The sequence below is a fragment of the Cervus elaphus genome, chromosome 20 (genome assembly GCF_910594005.1).
Source record: "Cervus elaphus chromosome 20, mCerEla1.1, whole genome shotgun sequence".
Taxonomy (NCBI): domain Eukaryota; kingdom Metazoa; phylum Chordata; class Mammalia; order Artiodactyla; family Cervidae; genus Cervus; species Cervus elaphus.
Window position 1 is genome coordinate 123,539,305 of NC_057834.1, and position 18,000 is coordinate 123,557,304.

An 18,000-nucleotide genomic window follows, 5' to 3' on the forward strand; every position below is an offset into this window, starting at 1 on the left:
GCATTTTAATCCAAGTGATGCTGTGTATTGACTCAGGCCTATCTTAGACTTGGTTTCCTTATCTATGAAATGAGGATAATAAGTGAATCTTTGTCATTGGGTTGCTGTGAGTATTGAAAGAGGAAAGATTTATGGTACCTGGCTCATAGCAAGCACTCATTCAGTGGCTACTATAATTTCCTTGTTGTTTATTTGTTTTTGCTTCCCTTGTGGCTCAGCTGGTGAAGAATCCGCCTACAATGTGGGAGACCTGGTTTTGATTCCTGGGTTGGGAAGATCCCCTGGAAAAGGGAAAGGCTACCCACTCCAGTATTCTGGCCTGGAGAATTCCATGGACTGCATAGTCCATGGGGTCGCAAAGAGTCAGACATGACTGAGCGACTTTCACTTTCACTTTATTTATTTTTAATTCTTTTTGTAAATTGAGGTATGGTTGATTTATAGTGTTGTATTAGTTTCATTATTATTATATTGTCACACAGCCTAACTATGCTGGTTCTCTTAAAAACCAATTAGATTCAAAGTAACATTTATGGAAAAAGGTGTACTGTTCTCTGAGTAAACTGAAATATCTCAACCCAATTCACTTCCTCAGTGCTCGTCCCATTTCATTCTTCACACTCAGGTCTGGGATTAAAACCCCTCCCTGGTGGATGACCTTAGTGACTGCACACTGCAGAAAGAATACCTCAGTTCAGTTCAGTTGCTCAGTCGTGTCCGATTCTTTGCGACCCCATGGACCACACCATGCCAGGCCTCCTTGTCCATCACCAACTCCCAGAGTTTATCCAAACTTATGTCTATTGAGTCGGTGATGCCATCCAACCATCTCATCCTCCATCATCCCCTTTTCCTCCTGCCTTCAATCTTTCCTAGCTTCAGGGCCTTTTCAAATGAGTTAGCTCTTTGCATCAGGTGGCCAAAGTATTGGAGTTTCAGCTTCAACAACAGTCCTTCCAATGAACACTCAGGATTGATTTCCCTCAGGATGGACTGGTTGGACCTCCTTGCCTACCATTTAAAACTCTGTACCCTCTGGCCTGCTTTTTCATACACTCTACCTCTGTGGTGTTGGAGAAGACTCTTGAGAGTCCCTTGAACTGCAAGGAGATCCAACCAGTCAGTCCTAAAGGAGATCAGTCCTGAATATTCATTGGAACGACTGATGCTGAAGCTGAAGCACCAATCCTTTGGCCACCTGATGCGAAGAACTGACTCATTGGAAAAGACCTGGATGCTGGGAAAGATTGAAGGCAGGAAGAAAGGGGATGACAGAGGATGAGATAGTTGGATGGCATCACCAACTCGATGGACATGTTTGAGCAAGCTCCAGCAGTTGGTGATGGACAGGGTGGCCTGGCATGCTGCAGTTCATGGGGTCACAAAGAGTTGGACAGGACTGAGTGAACTGAACTGAACCTCTACTAAAACCCCTAGTTACCTGTAACCTATCTTGACTAAAAGTCTATTTTGTCTGATATTAGGATAGCTACCTTTGCTTTCTTTTGGTTACTCTTTCCTTGGAATATCTTTTTCCATCCTTCACTTTCAATCTGTTTGTGTCCTTGCATCTAAATAAATCTTTTGTAGATAGCATTTATTGAATTATGTGTTTTCTATCCATTCTGCCAATCTGTTTTTTGATTAGAGAACTTAATCCATTTACATTTAAAGTAATTCCTGGTGAAAGTGAAAGTCACTCAGTCATGTCCGACTCTTTGTGACCCCATGGGCTATACAGTCCATGGAATTCTCCAGGCCAGAATACTGGAGTGGGTAGCCTTTCCCTTCTCCAGGAGATCTTCCCAACCCAGCAATTGAACCCAGGTCTCCCACATTGAGGGCGGATTCTTTACCAGCTGAGCCACAAGGAAAGCCCAAGAATACTGGAGTGGGTAGCCTTTCCCTTCTCCAGTGGATCTTCCCGACCCAGGAATCAAACCAGGGTCTCCTGCATTGCAGGCGGATTCTTTACCAACTGAGCTATGAAGGAAGCCCAATTCCTGGTAAGGAAGGACTTGCTTTTATCATTGTAATATTTGTTTACTATATGCCCCCATAGCTTTTTTATGCCTCACTTCCTGTGCTACTGTCTTCTTTTTTGTTTACTTGATTTTTTTGTAGAAAAACATTTGCATTCCGTTCTCATTTTTCTTTGTTTATATTCTATAGTTCTCTTCTTTGTGATTATCATGGGAACTACATTTAACATCCTAAACTTATAACATTCTAATTTGAATTTATTACAGCTTACCTTCAATAAGTTTTCTTGCCTGGAGAATCCCAGGGATGGGGGAGCCTGGTGGGCTGCCGTCTATGGGGTCGCACAGAGTCAGACACGACTGACGCGACTTAGCAGCAGCCGCAACAGCAACTTCAATAAGATACAGAAAGTCTGCTCCTTTATATCGCCATCCCCACCCCTTTTGTGTGCTGATGCCACAGAATTATAGAATTGGGCCCCAAAACATAAATTAATAATTCTTTTAAGTTCATTCAGTTCAGTTCAGTCACTCAGTCGTGTCCAGCTCTTTGCGACCTCATGAACCGCAGCACTCCAAGCCTCCCTGTCCATCACCAACTCCCGGAGTTTACCCAAACCCATGTCCATTGAGTCGGTGATGCCATCCAACCATCTCATCCTCTGTTGTCCCCTTCTCCTCCTGCCCCCAATGCCTCCCAGCATCAGGGTCTTCTCAAATGAGTCAGCTCTTCGCATCAGGTGGCCAAAGTATTGGAGTTTCAGCTTCAATATCAGTCCTTCCAATGAACACCCAGGACTGATCTCCTTTAGGATGGACTGGCTGGATCTCCTTGCAGTCCAAGGGACTCTCAAGAGTCTTCTCCAACACCACAGTTCAAAAGCATCAATTCTTCTGCACTCAGCTTTCTTTATAGTCCAACTCTCACATCCATACATGACCACTGGAAAAGCCATAAACTAAGTTCATTAGTCTCTCAAATGATGTCACAAACAAAATTTGGAGTTACAAACCAAAGTTAGAATCATACTTGCTTTTAGACTAATAAATGGGTTTTTTTCCTTTAAATATGTTAGTCTCTCAAATCATGTTGATAAGTAAATATGCAGTTACAAACCATTGTTAACAATAATGCTAGCTTTTGTAATTGCCCATGTGTTGTGCTCCAAGTTACTATCTAATGTTGTTTCATTTCATATCGCAGGACTCCCTTGAGAATTTCTGGCAGGTCAAGTCTATAGATCACAAATTCCTTCAGCTTTTGTTTGTTGGAGAATATCTTGATTTCTCCCTCACTTTTGACGGAAGTTTTGCCAGCTATAAGATTCTGGTTCACAATATTTTTCCTTGAACTCTTTGAATATGTTGACCCACTGCCTTCTGGCCTCCAAAGTTTCTCATGAGAAATATGTCAAAAATCTTACTGAGGATCCCTTGTGTGTAATCATTTGCTTCTGTCCCACTGCTTTTGTATCTCAACATGAGTCTCTTTGAGTTCATCTTACCTGAAATTCATCGAGATTCCTAGATGTTTATATTCCTATTTTTCATCAAATTTGGAAAGTTCTCAAAAGTTGTTCAGATAATTCTTTCTGCCCCTTTCTCTTTTCTCATTCCGGGGCTCTCACAATGCATACCTGATGTTTTCTGCTTGATGTTGTCTCACAGGTTCCCTAAGCTCTGTTCACTTTTCTTTCATCTTTTTTCTTTCTGTTCCTCAGACTTAATTTCTATTGTCCTATCTTCATGTTCACTGATTCTTTCCACCTTCTCCAGTCTGCCTTTGAATCCTCTAGTGAATTTTTCATTTCAGTTATTGTACCTTCTAGCTCCAGAATTTCTTTTTGGCTTCTTTCTAGGTTTTCTCTCCCTTTCCTGATATTTCTGTTTTGTCCATACATTATTTTCTTGACTTTCTCCACATCTTGCTTTAAGCATCTTTAAAACAGTTGTAAGGGTTTTCTGGTAGAGTTGTCATCAGACTTTTTTCAGGCATAGTTTCTGTTAGTTTATTTATTTGTTTTATTTAAATGGGCCGTAGTCTCCTGTTTCTTTGTATGCTTTGTGATTTGTTGTTGTTGAAAACTGGACATTTGAATCTAGTAATGTATTAACTTTGGAAATCATATTCTCCCCCTTTCCAGGACTTACTTCTTTTTTTGTTTGTTTTATTGTTGTAGGCTGTCTCTACCAAAAGTCAGCCTGAGATGTAAACCTAAGGTCTCCTCAGGTCTTTTCTGGGCTTTCATCTTTCCCTGGGTATGTGCAATCACATTCTAATTTTCCCCATATATGCAGTTGTTTTTGAATATCCTAGTCTTTAATGTTCTGGCCCCAAAAGGAGAGAAAGAAAATGAAGGGTGTGAAAAAGAGTACTGGTCCTTTAAATCCCCTGGGAGTCATTTGAGCCAGAGGGAGAATGGCTTGTAACAGTAAGGGGAAGAGCAACAAAAGCTTCCCTCCTCTTTGCACCTCTGTGAGCGGAACCTGCAGTCAAATGCCATTGGCAGCAACATGGATGGCCCTGAAGATTGTCACACTGAATGAAGTAAGTCAGACAGAGAAAGACAAATATCATGACATTGCAATAGGTGGAATCTAAAAAAGTTAAAATGATACAAACGATCTTATTCACAAAACAGAAATAGAGTCACAGGCATAGAAAACAAATTTATGGTTACTGGGAGTAAAGGAGAAGGAGGGATATACTGGGACATTGGGATTGACATATGCACTGTCTACTGATATAAAACAGGACCTACTATATAACCCAGGGCACCCTACTCAATACTATGTAACGACCTATATGGGAAGAGCATCTGAAAAAGAGTGGATATATATTGAGATAGATAGATAGATATGTATAACTGATTCACTTTGCTGTATACTTGAGACTAACACAACACTGTAAATCAACTATAATAAAAATTAAAAGAAGCAGCAGCAATCAGAACACAGATCCCCAGTATTTGGAGGACAGTGTCCTTTTTGCTCACCATGGCTCCCGCTCTCTGTGTGTAGGTTACTAAAGAGATGTGTGTGTTGCCTGCCATGAGGCTAGAGTGGAGGATGAGAGCCTGCTGCTCTACCAAGAGCTGAAACTGGCTGAAATTAACTAAGCCTTCCCAGGGAAGCTGCAAGCCTTCAGTAGACTCCAGATCTTCCCAATATAAAGTTACATCAGACAGATTCTGCCAGTTTGATTGTTGTCTTGGTGGGGATACAGATTCCAGGTGCTTCCTACTCTGCCGTCTTCCCAGAATCTTCCCTCTATAATTCTTTTTATACATCATTGGATTCTATTTACTAACATTTTCTTGAGAATTTTTGCATCTATGTTCATTGATATTTTTCAGTAGTTTTCTTTGTTTGTAAGGTCTTTGTCTAGTTTTGGTGTTAGTTTAATGATGACATCATAGAATGAGTTAGGAAATAGTCCTTCTTGACTCTATCTTCTGGAAGAAATTGTAGAAAATTGATATAATTTCTTCCTTAAATATTTGATAGAATTCACCAGTGAAGCCATCTGGATCTAGTGCTTTCTGTTTGGGGAAGGAATCAAATATTGATCAAATTCTTTAATAACTTTAATAACTATAAATAACTATAAACCTATTCAGATTGTATGTTCTTTCCTTACATGAGTTTTGATAGCTATGTCCTTCAGAGAATTGGTCTATTTCATCTGTTAATGAATTTGTGGGCATAGAGTTGCTCATAATATTCCTTTATTATCCTTTAATGTCCATGGGATCAGATGTCCCTGTTTTCACTTCTGATGTTAGTAATTTGTGTCTTCTATTTTATTAGTTATCATTATTTATTACTAGCTAGAGGCTTATCAATTTTATTCATCTTTTCAAAGAACCAGCTTTTGGCTCTGTTAATTTTTTTCTGTTGATATCCTGTTTTCAATTTCATGCTCTAATTTTTTCTGCTTACTTTGGATTTAATTTTCTCTTCTTTTTCTAATTTCCAAAGGTGGAGCTTAGACTATTGAGTTTAGATCTTTCCTCTTTTCTAAGATATGCTATTCAATGCCATCAAAGCATTGCTTTTGCTACATCTCACAAATTGTGATTAGTTGTGTTTTTCACTGCTGCTTTCCTGGTGGCTGAGGGTAAAGCATCTGCCTACAATGCGGGAGACCCGGGTTCAATCCCTGGGTTTTCATTACTTCAAAATATTTTTAAGTTTTTCTTGATATTTCTTCTTTGGCCCACATTAGAAGCTTTGTGTTATTTAAAGTTTATTTAATACTTTAACTTCCATGTATTTGGAGATTGTCTAGCTATCTTTCTGTTGTTGATTTGTAGTTTAATTCCACTGTGGTCTGAGAGCACCCACTCCATGATTTCTATTCTGCTCCTGAGTGTCCCAAGCCGTGCCAGCTTGCGAGAAGGGCTATTGTGAGTGAAATGAAATGGTTCCCCTTATCTGTTTCAATGCAGCTGTTCTTGGCTTTTAGTGTGCCTGGGTACTGTGACTTCTTAACTGGTTTCTAGAATTCTCATAAAGGCTTTTTGGACTGAGTACTGTTGTTAAATCAGTGTCTCTGTTGGGGAAGGAAGAATGGGCTTCCAATTCTACCATCTTGCTAACATAACTCCTGTTAGATTAATTTTTGTAAAGAGTACACTTGGAAGCTGAGGATCTTTACACTGATTTCCTTTAAACTAAATACACTCACATCCTCATGGAAAGTTTTTGTGAACCATCAGGGGTATGCATACCAAGTCTGAAGACCATTTTTCTGGAGGGTCCAGGTTAGTATTCCTCTGCTTCCCTTGTTTTGTTTTCTAACACTGCCTCTGTTATGCCAACAGGGTGCCAACTCCCTATCCAGGGTCTCATCCATCCCCCGCCTGGGGCGTCTAGATCAAGGGAAGTCTCAGGCATCTCTTGAGTGATGAGTGTTGGGTAGCTGTCCTGAGCTCATGTGTAGCAACAGCAGGGTTTCCATTTGACCTGGAGGACAGGCTATCCCCTCTTCTCAAGAAGCCCTCCATGTTTATTTCAGACCCACATACACTGAGAAGTGAGTATCATGGTGGGCCTTTTATCACCAGCCTCTCCCTCCAGGAAGGTAGGAGGGAAAAGGAATGAGCTATGCTCTCATAGAGCCTAATGACTCCTTCTCCAGCTCTGCTCCTGTTTTCCCACACTTCCTAAACAAGTCTTGGCTTCTAAAAGACCACAGTCAGGTTTTCGGAATGAGTGCAGTTTAGCAAAGATGTCCTTCCTCTGAATAGCCAAGGTGAAAAGTGTGATCAACTGCATTTCACAGAGTCTCAAGCTCAGGCACCCTGCACACCCTCCCTCTGGAACTAGTCAGTATTATTTCCGTATCTTTAGACATGCCATCTCTGGGACAATGCTCCATTCCCATGGGTGTCTGGAAGCATGGTCTCTGCTTTGCCCAATTTGCCCCCTATGTCTGTGGTTTTTGGGTATCTGGGTCTATTTGTGGCTAGGTTCTTCACACTCTGAAGTGGTAGTTTTAATCCTAAGCCAGGATCTGGGCCTATTCTGGGCGATTTCTGACCTGCCTACCCCCAAGTGCCAGGCCTTGGATAGCAGGAACTTGATAGGGGTGCTCAAATAAATGGCTTCATTTAAAACCCTAAACCCAACCAACATTACACATGATAACCCCAACCCATTACCAAGGGCTCTGTGGTGGCCCATTCTAACCTGGATCTGGGCCAAAACCAAATCACAGTAACCAACACCTTCCACGTGTCTTTTCCTCTAGACTGGTTGCTCCTTGAGGGCCACTGGAACACTGTCCCCAGTAGGGATCAGCCTAACACAAAGAAGTTATCAGTAAGTGTCTGGTGAATTTGACTCACCCTCCTTACACTACTTTCTGAGCCTCCAGGGAAGCCACCCCACAATCCCATAAAAACATGTTACCATCTTCCTTGTTTCTTTTCTGGGGTGACAAACCCAGGCTTCTGGGTTTCATTCATTTAGACAAGTCCCTGAACAGCTTTTATGTCAATCACTGAAGAAAGGCAAGAGATCCGTGCCTGCAAACTGAAATAATGGGAAGAATAAAGGATACCCAGTTAAGTGATAGGGTTGTATCATGATTCCTGGTTGAAAGGAAGAGTCTGTGTCAGCAGTACCTCTGAATGATACAGTGAGGTACTTAACTAGGAGAGAAGATGCCATAGTGGACATCTGTTTTTGCTGCCTGTCATCCATTCAGCCTTCTTGAGGAGGACTGCCCCTTCCCTACTCTTAGCCCACATATTTGTGGTGGATCTGACTCCACCTCCAACTCTTGTGGTCAACCTGAGACCTCAGACATAGTCAGTTAAACCATCACATTTCTTCAGTCAGAGTGATTAGTTCCAGAATAGACCTATGAGCTAATCGGAGTCAGTGAGATGCAGTGGTTCCTTTGTGGAAACATTGGAAGAGAGGCAGCCACATTTTCTAGCTATCCTTGAGCCCAGAGATATAATGCCAGTCATCTTGCACAATGAGGGAAAAGAGAGCCTGTGTCTGAAAGGAGCCAACACAGACAGACGAACAGAGAGAAGCAGGGTTTGAGTCTGCAGCAGCCCTGCCTGAAGCCAGAATTTTCTGTCGTATGAGCCAGTAAAGTCTTTTTCCTTGATCTGAAAGCGACTCTTAGTTGTGAAGTCAACCTAAAATGCATGTAAGCAGACATTGATTAAGTCACTTGAAAACATTTAATTATTCTGAAGTCACTTGAGTTTTTAGGAGGTTGGTCCATCAGGAAACCACATGCACACTGGTTAAGCGCACAGGTTTTTAAAAACACACATGCATGGAGTTAACCTTTCTGAGCTTCCATTTCTCCATCACTTAAATGCAGATAACAATAGTGTTGATATGTTTTTTTCTATGTCTAAGGGCAGATTTTGTGAGCCACAAAAGACTACAGCATCTTGAATTTAAATCAATATTAAATTTTTCATCTATAAACTCAAAACTTTGGTTTTGTTCAAGACTTGAAAGTTCAACTTGTAAATGTATTATTCTACTTTTAAATTGATTATATTTAGATAAAACTAATGATTAGGCCTAAGAGGATCTTATATTATTGTTCAGAGAACTCAGGCAGAGCAATGTAAACTCTGTTAAACAATTAATCCCATTTTAAAATTTATAAAATGTAATTTCATTAAGTAGTGTAAACCAAATATAAATTTCACCTATTCTCTTTTCATTTTATACCTATCATATGCTTGCTCAATCAAGTTTCATTTCTAATAAGCAAGTTCTTACCAAGTACTTAACAAAAATTTGCTACATATATATAAATAACACATACACTAGATCTAGTATTCCAATATTATTTACATGGCACCTCCCTGGTTGTCCAGTGATTAGGACTATGTGCTGTCATTGCCAAGGGCCCAGGTTCAATCCTGGTCAAGGAACTAAGATTCCACAGCCATGTGGCATGGCCAAAAAAAATATTTTTAATAATATTATTTATAAACAATTAAATTCCCTTACATTTAATAGATCTAATCTATCAAATTAGGTTAACCTCTCAGATTTTTCAATATGTCATATTATTTCAAAATTACATTTAAGTACCAAACACTCAGAATTATTTTAAACACAGAAGTATTTATATGATGGGTTTGATTTATTTATCGTGTCTAAATTTAATTCTAAACCTTTTCAGACTTGAAAAGCCACTTAGTCACCAAGAAAGAAGTTCTAACATCTCTAGGGAGTTCGGATTACTGAGTCAACAATTCACAATCATGATAGAATTACCATCCAGGGGGGCAACATTGAGGTGACTGGCTCAACAATCCAGGCCATGATACAGTTACCTTCTTAGGATCCAGCTGAGGTCAATGCTATTGGGTTGACAATTTATTAGCACAATAAGGTCATTATCAGAGATTTGACCCTGGGGGCTACAACCTAAGCTTCACCTGCTTCCAGGATGACTCCACCTGAGCCACATATGGATACAGTGAGCCCTTTTTACAGCCTCCGCTACATCGGGGCACTTCGAGTCCCTGTCCTCCTGGGTTCAAATTACACCCCTCTGTAATTCATCTGCTTGGAGTATGCAACTTCACCCAGGGTTCAAGAAAGGAAACTTACACCACAATTTGAGTGGGTTCTTGAGTTCTCTTAAGACATGTTAGTGCAACTGTTCTTTAAAAACTCCTGAGACTTCTCCACCATTCTTTCAAGATTCAGTGGTAATTGGTTTGGGTGTAGCCTGGGCATCAGGATTTTTCAAAGCTCTCCGAGTGATTCTAATATGCAGCCAACATTGAGAATCACTGTTGCACCTTCTCTTCCAGCTATAAAGACAGGTTAATTTTATCACATTGGCTCTTGAATACCTCTCTCTGTCTGTCGCAAGTTGTGTTGATCACAATAAAGTCATCAAAGAGTGGTTAAAACTTAAGGCTCTAGAATTAGACTGCTTAGGTTGACCTTGAATGAATTTCTTACCTTCTCTATGCCTTAGTGTCACTATCTGTAAGATGGGGATAATAGTTATACCTATCTCCTAGGGTTGTTTTAAAGTAGGAATAAGTGGCATTTATACATGTAATGCTTACTGAACAGCTTCTGCATATATTAAATGCTCAATGCATATTAGCTATTCTTATCATTATTTTAATGCAAATGATCATATAATCTGCAAATATCTCTCTCTCTTTCCAGTCCTTATAGTTACTCCTTCATTTTCTGGTCTTATTATATCGGTCAGGGCCTCCAACATCAAGCTGAGCATTAGTGGTGATAGAGGTACCCCCCATCTTATTGGTCTCCTTCATTACCAGTGTTAAAGGAAATGCCTCTGAGGTCCATAAGGATACTCGAACTTTAACATATGAGATTTGATAGAGGTTTTGCTATAATGCTGTTTCTCACATTAAGGAAGTTATTTTCTTAGTTTTTAGAAGGCACAGAAGTTTATTGCATGCGCTCCTTGCATGGAGGGTAACAATCATATAATTTTCCTGCCTTAAGCTATTAAGGTGAATTCCACTTTTTGAAAGGACAACACTGATTAATGAGGGGACCTGAAGAGGGGGAATTTTTTTTATAAGAGGTGGAAAAGGCATCAAGTTTAACTCAGAAGAAATAAATTCACTAAGTAAATTTAGGAGAAGCTATTCATATGAGTCAGACTTTATGAGGGTAGAGGAGAAAAACAACAAGTATGGAATGTTTCCACTTTTGTGACCACAGAAGTGAAGGTTTTAAGAACACAGTGGATGATTAACCAAGTAAGATTCAAGTTTCTGTAATTTAGCACTGCACATCCTTTCTCCCTTGCGGCCCTTGCCTTTTTCCAACTGTAGTAGGTACCTTTTTTTTTTTTTGGTGTTTTCTTTTTGCTTTTTCCCCCAACTTTTTATTTTGAAAAATAATCCCCAGAAAAGGTGAACTTATGGTATTAATATAATGAATTAATAGTTGATCCATTACCTAGATTCACCAGTTATTAGCATTTGGCTACATTTTATTTAAGATACATCTGTGTACTTTTTTCTTTTTTTTGCTGAGCCATTTGAAAGTTCCAGACATGACGAGACTTTATGCCTGAATACTTCAGCACATAGCCTTTTACAGAACATTCTTCTAAATATCTGCAAAATCATTACCACATCCAAGGAATTTAACATTAATACACTTAATATACAATAACATAGTAAAATTTCATCATTACCACCAGTTTCCTTTATAACTTTTTTCTTATTTGATCTGGGATCCAATGAAGGATCCAACAGTGCATTGGGTTGTCAAGCCTTTTGCATATTCTTTAATCTCTATCTTTAATCAAGAACAGTACACACAGACATGCATGTCTGCATGCACACACATATATGCATGGTCTTTCATGAATCTGTTTTTGAAGAGTCCAGGGAAGTTGTCTTTTAGAATGTCTCACAATTTGGATTTGGTCACCTTCCTCCCACAATTGCTGGAGAAAGAAATGGCAACCCACTCCAGTATTCTTGCCTAGAGAATCCCGTGGACAGAGGAGCCTGGTGGGCTGTTGTCCATAGGGTTGCATAGAGTCAGACATGACTGAAGCGACTTAGCATGCATGCATGCGTTGAAGAAGGAAATGGCAACCCACTCCAGTATTCTTGCCTGGAGAATCCCAGGGATGGAGGAGCCTGGTAGGCTGCCGTCTATGGGGTCGCACAGAGTCGGACACGACTGAAGTGACTTAGCAGCAGCAGCTCCCACAATTAGATTTAGGTTAACCATTTTTTGGCAAAAATACTATATGTGTGATGTTGTGTACTTCCCCTTATATCCCATCAAAAGGTACATAATGTCAATTTGTCTTGTTATTGGTGATGGTAAGTTTGATCATTTGTTTCAGGTGGTATCCATCAGAATTCCATTTTAAAAGTGCCTTTTCCTCTTTGTAATTAATCAAGTAACTTATGGAATGATACTTTGAAACCATGTAAATATTCTGCTCTGCAGCAGTCTTTCACACAATGGTTTTAGCATCCATTGATGACCCCTACCTGAATCTGCTCATTACATGATGGCTATAAAATAGTGATCTTCTAAGGCAATAATACCACCTGCAAATGAAATAAGTGGTGATGTTATTAGAGGAGATGAAATAAGCTAGAGATGTTAACTCTACCTTGGGGGAAGATCTGGGGAGGCACCTACAGGGGATTTATGTAGAAGATAAAGACATGAGGTCCTGAAAGAAAACATAATCTTGAGCCTTGACACCCAGGAGAGCTTCTGGGTTCTGGATCCATAATCCTGTCAACTTCAGTCTAGTCAGTTTAAGTTAACAAATCATGCAGTTGCACATCTGTTTTATCTGTATGTTGAAATCATTAGCCTTGCTGTATGAATTAACCCCAGACACTGATTTCATCATCCCCCGTATAGTTTGGTCTGGATCACAGTGACTGTAGTGACCTACTGCCTGGGTTGTTCTCCTTACTTAAGTCATGGGACTAGGTTAGGGAGTCAAAAGCACTGATAGTCTCTAATTTTCAAAAATCCTTATATTTCTAGATTATGCTGTACTCTGATTCTAATACATTATTTTGAAATTTACTACTAGATTTAAATTTTAATATTGTATTTAAAAATTTCACACCCGTGTTCATAAGTGAGCTTGTCTATTCTACTACCCTTAAGTGGTCTTGGTATTGGTATTATATTAACCTCTTAAAAATGAGTTGGATAATTTCTCCCAATGAGCTGGCTGATTTCGCATGGGATAACAAGTATAAGATAAGAATTATCTGTTCCTTTGAAAGCTTAGTAAAGATTCACCAGTAAAGCCATCTGGCTTTAGTGCTTTTAATGAAGAGAGTGGTTAAATAAGTTGTGGCGTTCCCTAATACAATAATATTCATACAATAGAGTGGTGAAAATCAAATACAGCTTCATGAAATAACATAGAAAAATCTTAAAACTATGAAGCCATCAGTTTTGTTATTATAGGCAATGTAGCTATCATCATTCCTGTACATGTCTCTTGGTGCCAAGCTACAAGAGCTTCTCTAGGAAATACACCTCATAGAATTCCTAACTGCAGAGGATGTGCATTGCTCAGCTTATTAAGGTAATAACATACTGTTTCCCTAGGGAACTTCTCCAGTTTACACCAATATCAGCAACACGTCAAAGTTCCCGTTACTCCATATTCTAGCTAACATTTGGTATTATCTAACTTTTGCATTTAGTAGCTGTGTAATTGGGTTTTATTATGATTTCAACCTACATTTCCCTGATTTCAAATGAACCAGAAATTTTTTTCATATGTTTATAGATTATTTATGCTTTCTCCCAAGTGAAAATACCATTCATTTTTTTGTCCATTTTACTGATTGAATTGTCTTTTCTTATTGATGTATAGAAGTAATTTATATAGTCTAGATATTAAATCTTACTCAATTTTATGTGTTGCACTTATTCTTTCAGTTTGTAGCTTATCTTTTCACTTTATGTGAATCTAAATGCTTAATATAAATGTAGTCAAGTTTATTGATTTTCTTCCTTTTGGTTTTTTCCTTTTGAACATTAGGAAATATTTTCCTATCTTGCAGTCACAAAGACAATTTCCATATTTCTTCTCTAATAATTTTCTATTCAGATTAAGGCCTTTAATATTCTAGGAATTGACTTTTATGTATATTGTAAGATAGGAATCCAGTTTTATTTTCTCCCTAATATATGATCAGTTGTTGAAGCACCATTTATTTTAGAATGTCTGTGAGTTTTTTGTTTGTTTTTTTTTTTATAATTTTATATTCACAGATAGTTGCAAAAATAGTACAGAGGCCCCATATACTCTTCGTGCAGTTTCCCCCAATGGTTATTGAGTTAGGAAAACCCAGTCTTCCTCCTGTGTTTCTCCTTTACTCTCACACCACGTCACACACACCGTCTCACACTCACAATACTTCTGACACCAAATGTGGGAGTAAGGAGGTTCCTCACAAGCAGTTCTCTGCAACACCAGCTAGTGTCCTACAGCCTAACTCCATTTTAGCACAGTCTTCCTGGAGAAAGTATCAGATCCCACAGGCTAAGGGCTCAGTCGCACCCTAAGACGCTTCCCCCACCACCACACACACACAGTTACAGGCCAACAGCAAATGGTAGGCCCCCAGATTAGCCACAACTTCTGTCCAGCTTGGTTCCCATGACCTCCTCTCCCTTCAGTTATTTGCTAGAATGGCTCATAGAACTCAGGGAAACACTGACTGATGTTTAACAGTTTAGGAAAAGATATGATGAATGACATAAATGAATAGCCAGATGAGCAGATAGATACAGAGGGTGAGGTCTGGGAGGGTCCCAATTACAGGAGCTTCTGACCCTGTGGAGTCGGGTTGCATCACCCTCCCAGAATGTGGACATGTTCACCAACCTGGAAGCTCCACAAACCCCTTCTGCTGAGATTTTTATGGAGGCTTCCTCAGGTAGGCATGATCAATTATTAACTTCATTTTCAACCTCTCTGATGGGGGAGGCGTTATGCAGAGTGGAAGGGAGAATTCCAAGCTTCTAATCATGGCTTGGTCCTTCTGATGACAGCCCCTATCTAAGAGCTATCCAGGAGTCCACCCAGAGTCACTTCATTAAAACAAATGACCCTCCTATCACCTAGGAAATTCCAAGGGACTTAGCACCCTGTATCAGAGATGGTGTTAAAGGCCAAATACTGAAACAAAAGATTTTTTTTTTTAAGATTTTATTTATTTTGCTTATTTATTTGGCTGCATCAGATTTTTTAGTTTCGACATGCAGCATCTTTGGTTGTGTTTTGAGAGTTTAGTTGTCCCTCAGCATGTGGGATCTTAGTGCCCCAACCAGGGTTTGAACCCATGTCCCTTGCATTGAAAGGTGGATTCTTAACCACTGGACCACCAGGGAAGTCCCCAAAAGATGTTTTGAGTGCTCTTATCACTTAGGAAATTGCAAAGGTTTTAGGAGCTCTGTGCCAGGAACCAGGGGCAGAGACTAATATATATATTTTCTATTATCTAACATTATATAATTATGATATACTATCAAAACCAGGAATATAACATTGATACTGTTATGTATTATTTATAATATGTGCATATTTGTGTAACCACACCACTATCAAAATATAAAACTATTTTATTACCACAAAGATCTCCCTTGTTCTACCGTTTATAGTCACACAACCCGCCCTCACTGGTGTTTTTATTTTCTTAACAGTGTCTCCCAAAGATGAGAAGTTTGAGGTTGAAAAAGAAAACAAAAAACCCAATGAACAATGGGCAAATATTTGAACAGACGCTTCACCAAAGATGATAAATGGGTGACGAATAAGCTCATAAAAAGATTTTCAATATTATTAGTTATTTTGGAAATGAAAATTAAAACCACAATGGTACACTTTGTAAAACAGTTCAGCAGTTTCTTCAAAAAGTAAATAAATATATGTCTATCATCTGATCCAGCCATTCCTAGGGATTTACCCAAGAGAAATGAAAGCATGTGTCTACACAAAGAATTCTACAGGAATGTTCATAGTAGCTTCATTTGTAATAGGCAAAAACTGGAAACAATCAAAATGTTCATTAATAGGTGAATGGACCCTTACAGCAGAAAGCGAAGAAGAGCTAAGGAGCCTCTTGTTGAAAGTGAAAGAGGAGAGTGAAAAAGTTGGCTTAAAACTCAACATCCAGAAAAACTAAGATCATGGCATCTGGTCCCATCACTTCATGGCAAATAGATGGGGAAACAGTGGAAACAATGACAGACTTCATCTTTTGGGGCTCCAAAATCACTGCAGATGGTGACTGCAGCTATGAAATTAAAAGACAGTTGCTCCTTGGAAGAAAAGCTATGACCAACCTAGATAGCATGTTAAAAAGCAGAGACATTACTTTGCCGACAAAGTTCTGTCTAGTCAAAGCTATGGTTTTTCCAGTAGTCATGTATGGATGTGAGAGTTGGACTATAAAGAAAGCTGAATGCTGAAAAATTGATGCTTTTGAACCATGGTATTGGAGAAGACTCTTGAGAGTCCCTTGGACTGCAAGGAGATCCAACCCATCCATCCTAAAGGAAATCAGTCCTGAATATCCATTGGAAGGACTGATGCCGAAGCTGAAACTCCAATACTTTGGCCACCTGATGTGAAGAACTGACTCGTTGGAAAAGACCCTGATGCTGGGAAAGATTGAAGGCGGAAGGAGAAGAGGACGACAGAGGATGAGATGGTTGGATGGCATCACTGACTCAATGGACATGAGTTTGAGTAAGCTCTGGGAGTTGGTGATGGACATGGAGGCCTGGTGTGCTGCAGTCCATGGGATCACAAAGAGTTGGACATGACTGAGTGACTGAACTGAACTGAGGTGAATGGATAAATAGATAAATGTACAGCTATATGATGGGATACAACTCAGCAATAAGAATAGATGAACTATTTATGAAGCCTTCATCATGCATGAATTTCAAAATAATTATGCCAAGTGAAAGACAAACAAAACAAGAGTACATACTATATAATTCCATGTATATAAAATTCCAGAAAAATGCAAGTGATCTACAATGACCAAAGCAGATCCAGTGGTCACCTGGAACAAGTAGAGGGTGAAGATGAGAGGGAGGATCACATAGGACATAAAGAAATTTGGGGGATGATGTATGCATTCAGTATCTTGATTGTGGTGATGGCTTTACAGGTGCATATCTGTGTCAAAATTTAACAAACTGTAGACTTAAATATGTGTAGTTCATTGCATGTTTTTTAATATTTCCTTTTTAAAATATTTTAAAAATTTATTTATTTGATTGTTCCAGGTCTTAGCTGCAGCACCATTGCATGTTGACTATACCTCAGTAAAGCTGTCAAAAACAAACAGCCCACAGACTTCCCTGGTAATCCAGTGGTTAAGAATCCACCTGCCAATGTTCAATCCCTAATACAGGAAGATTCTACATGCCATGGAGCAACTAAGCCCATGTACCACAACTATTTTGGCCACCTGATGTGAAGAGCTGACTCACTGGAAAAGACCCTGATGCTGGGAAAGATTGAGGGCAGGAGGAAGGGTGGGTGACAGAGGATGAGATGGTTGGATGGCATCACTGACTCAATGGACGTAAGTTTGAGCAAACTCTTGGAAATAGTGAAGGTCGGGGAAGCCTGGCGTGCTGCAGTCCATTGGGTCACAAAGAGTCGCACACAACTTAGCGACCGAACAACAACTTGAGCCCGCAAGTGGCAACTACTGAAGCCTGCGCACCCTAGGGCCCGTACTCCACAACAAGAGAAGCCACCAGAGAAGCCTGCACACCATAAGTAGAGAGTCGTCTCCACTTGCTGCAACTAGAGAAAACCCACAGGCAGCAACAAATACCCGATGCAGCCAAAAACAACAACAAGAGAAACACAAACAGCACAGTAAAGGTTTGTTTCTTAACTCATGTTCCATGTGCATCATGAATCGCTTGTCATATTTTCATTTTCCTCACTCTGGGTCCCAGGCTGATGGAGAAGGTACCATCTGGA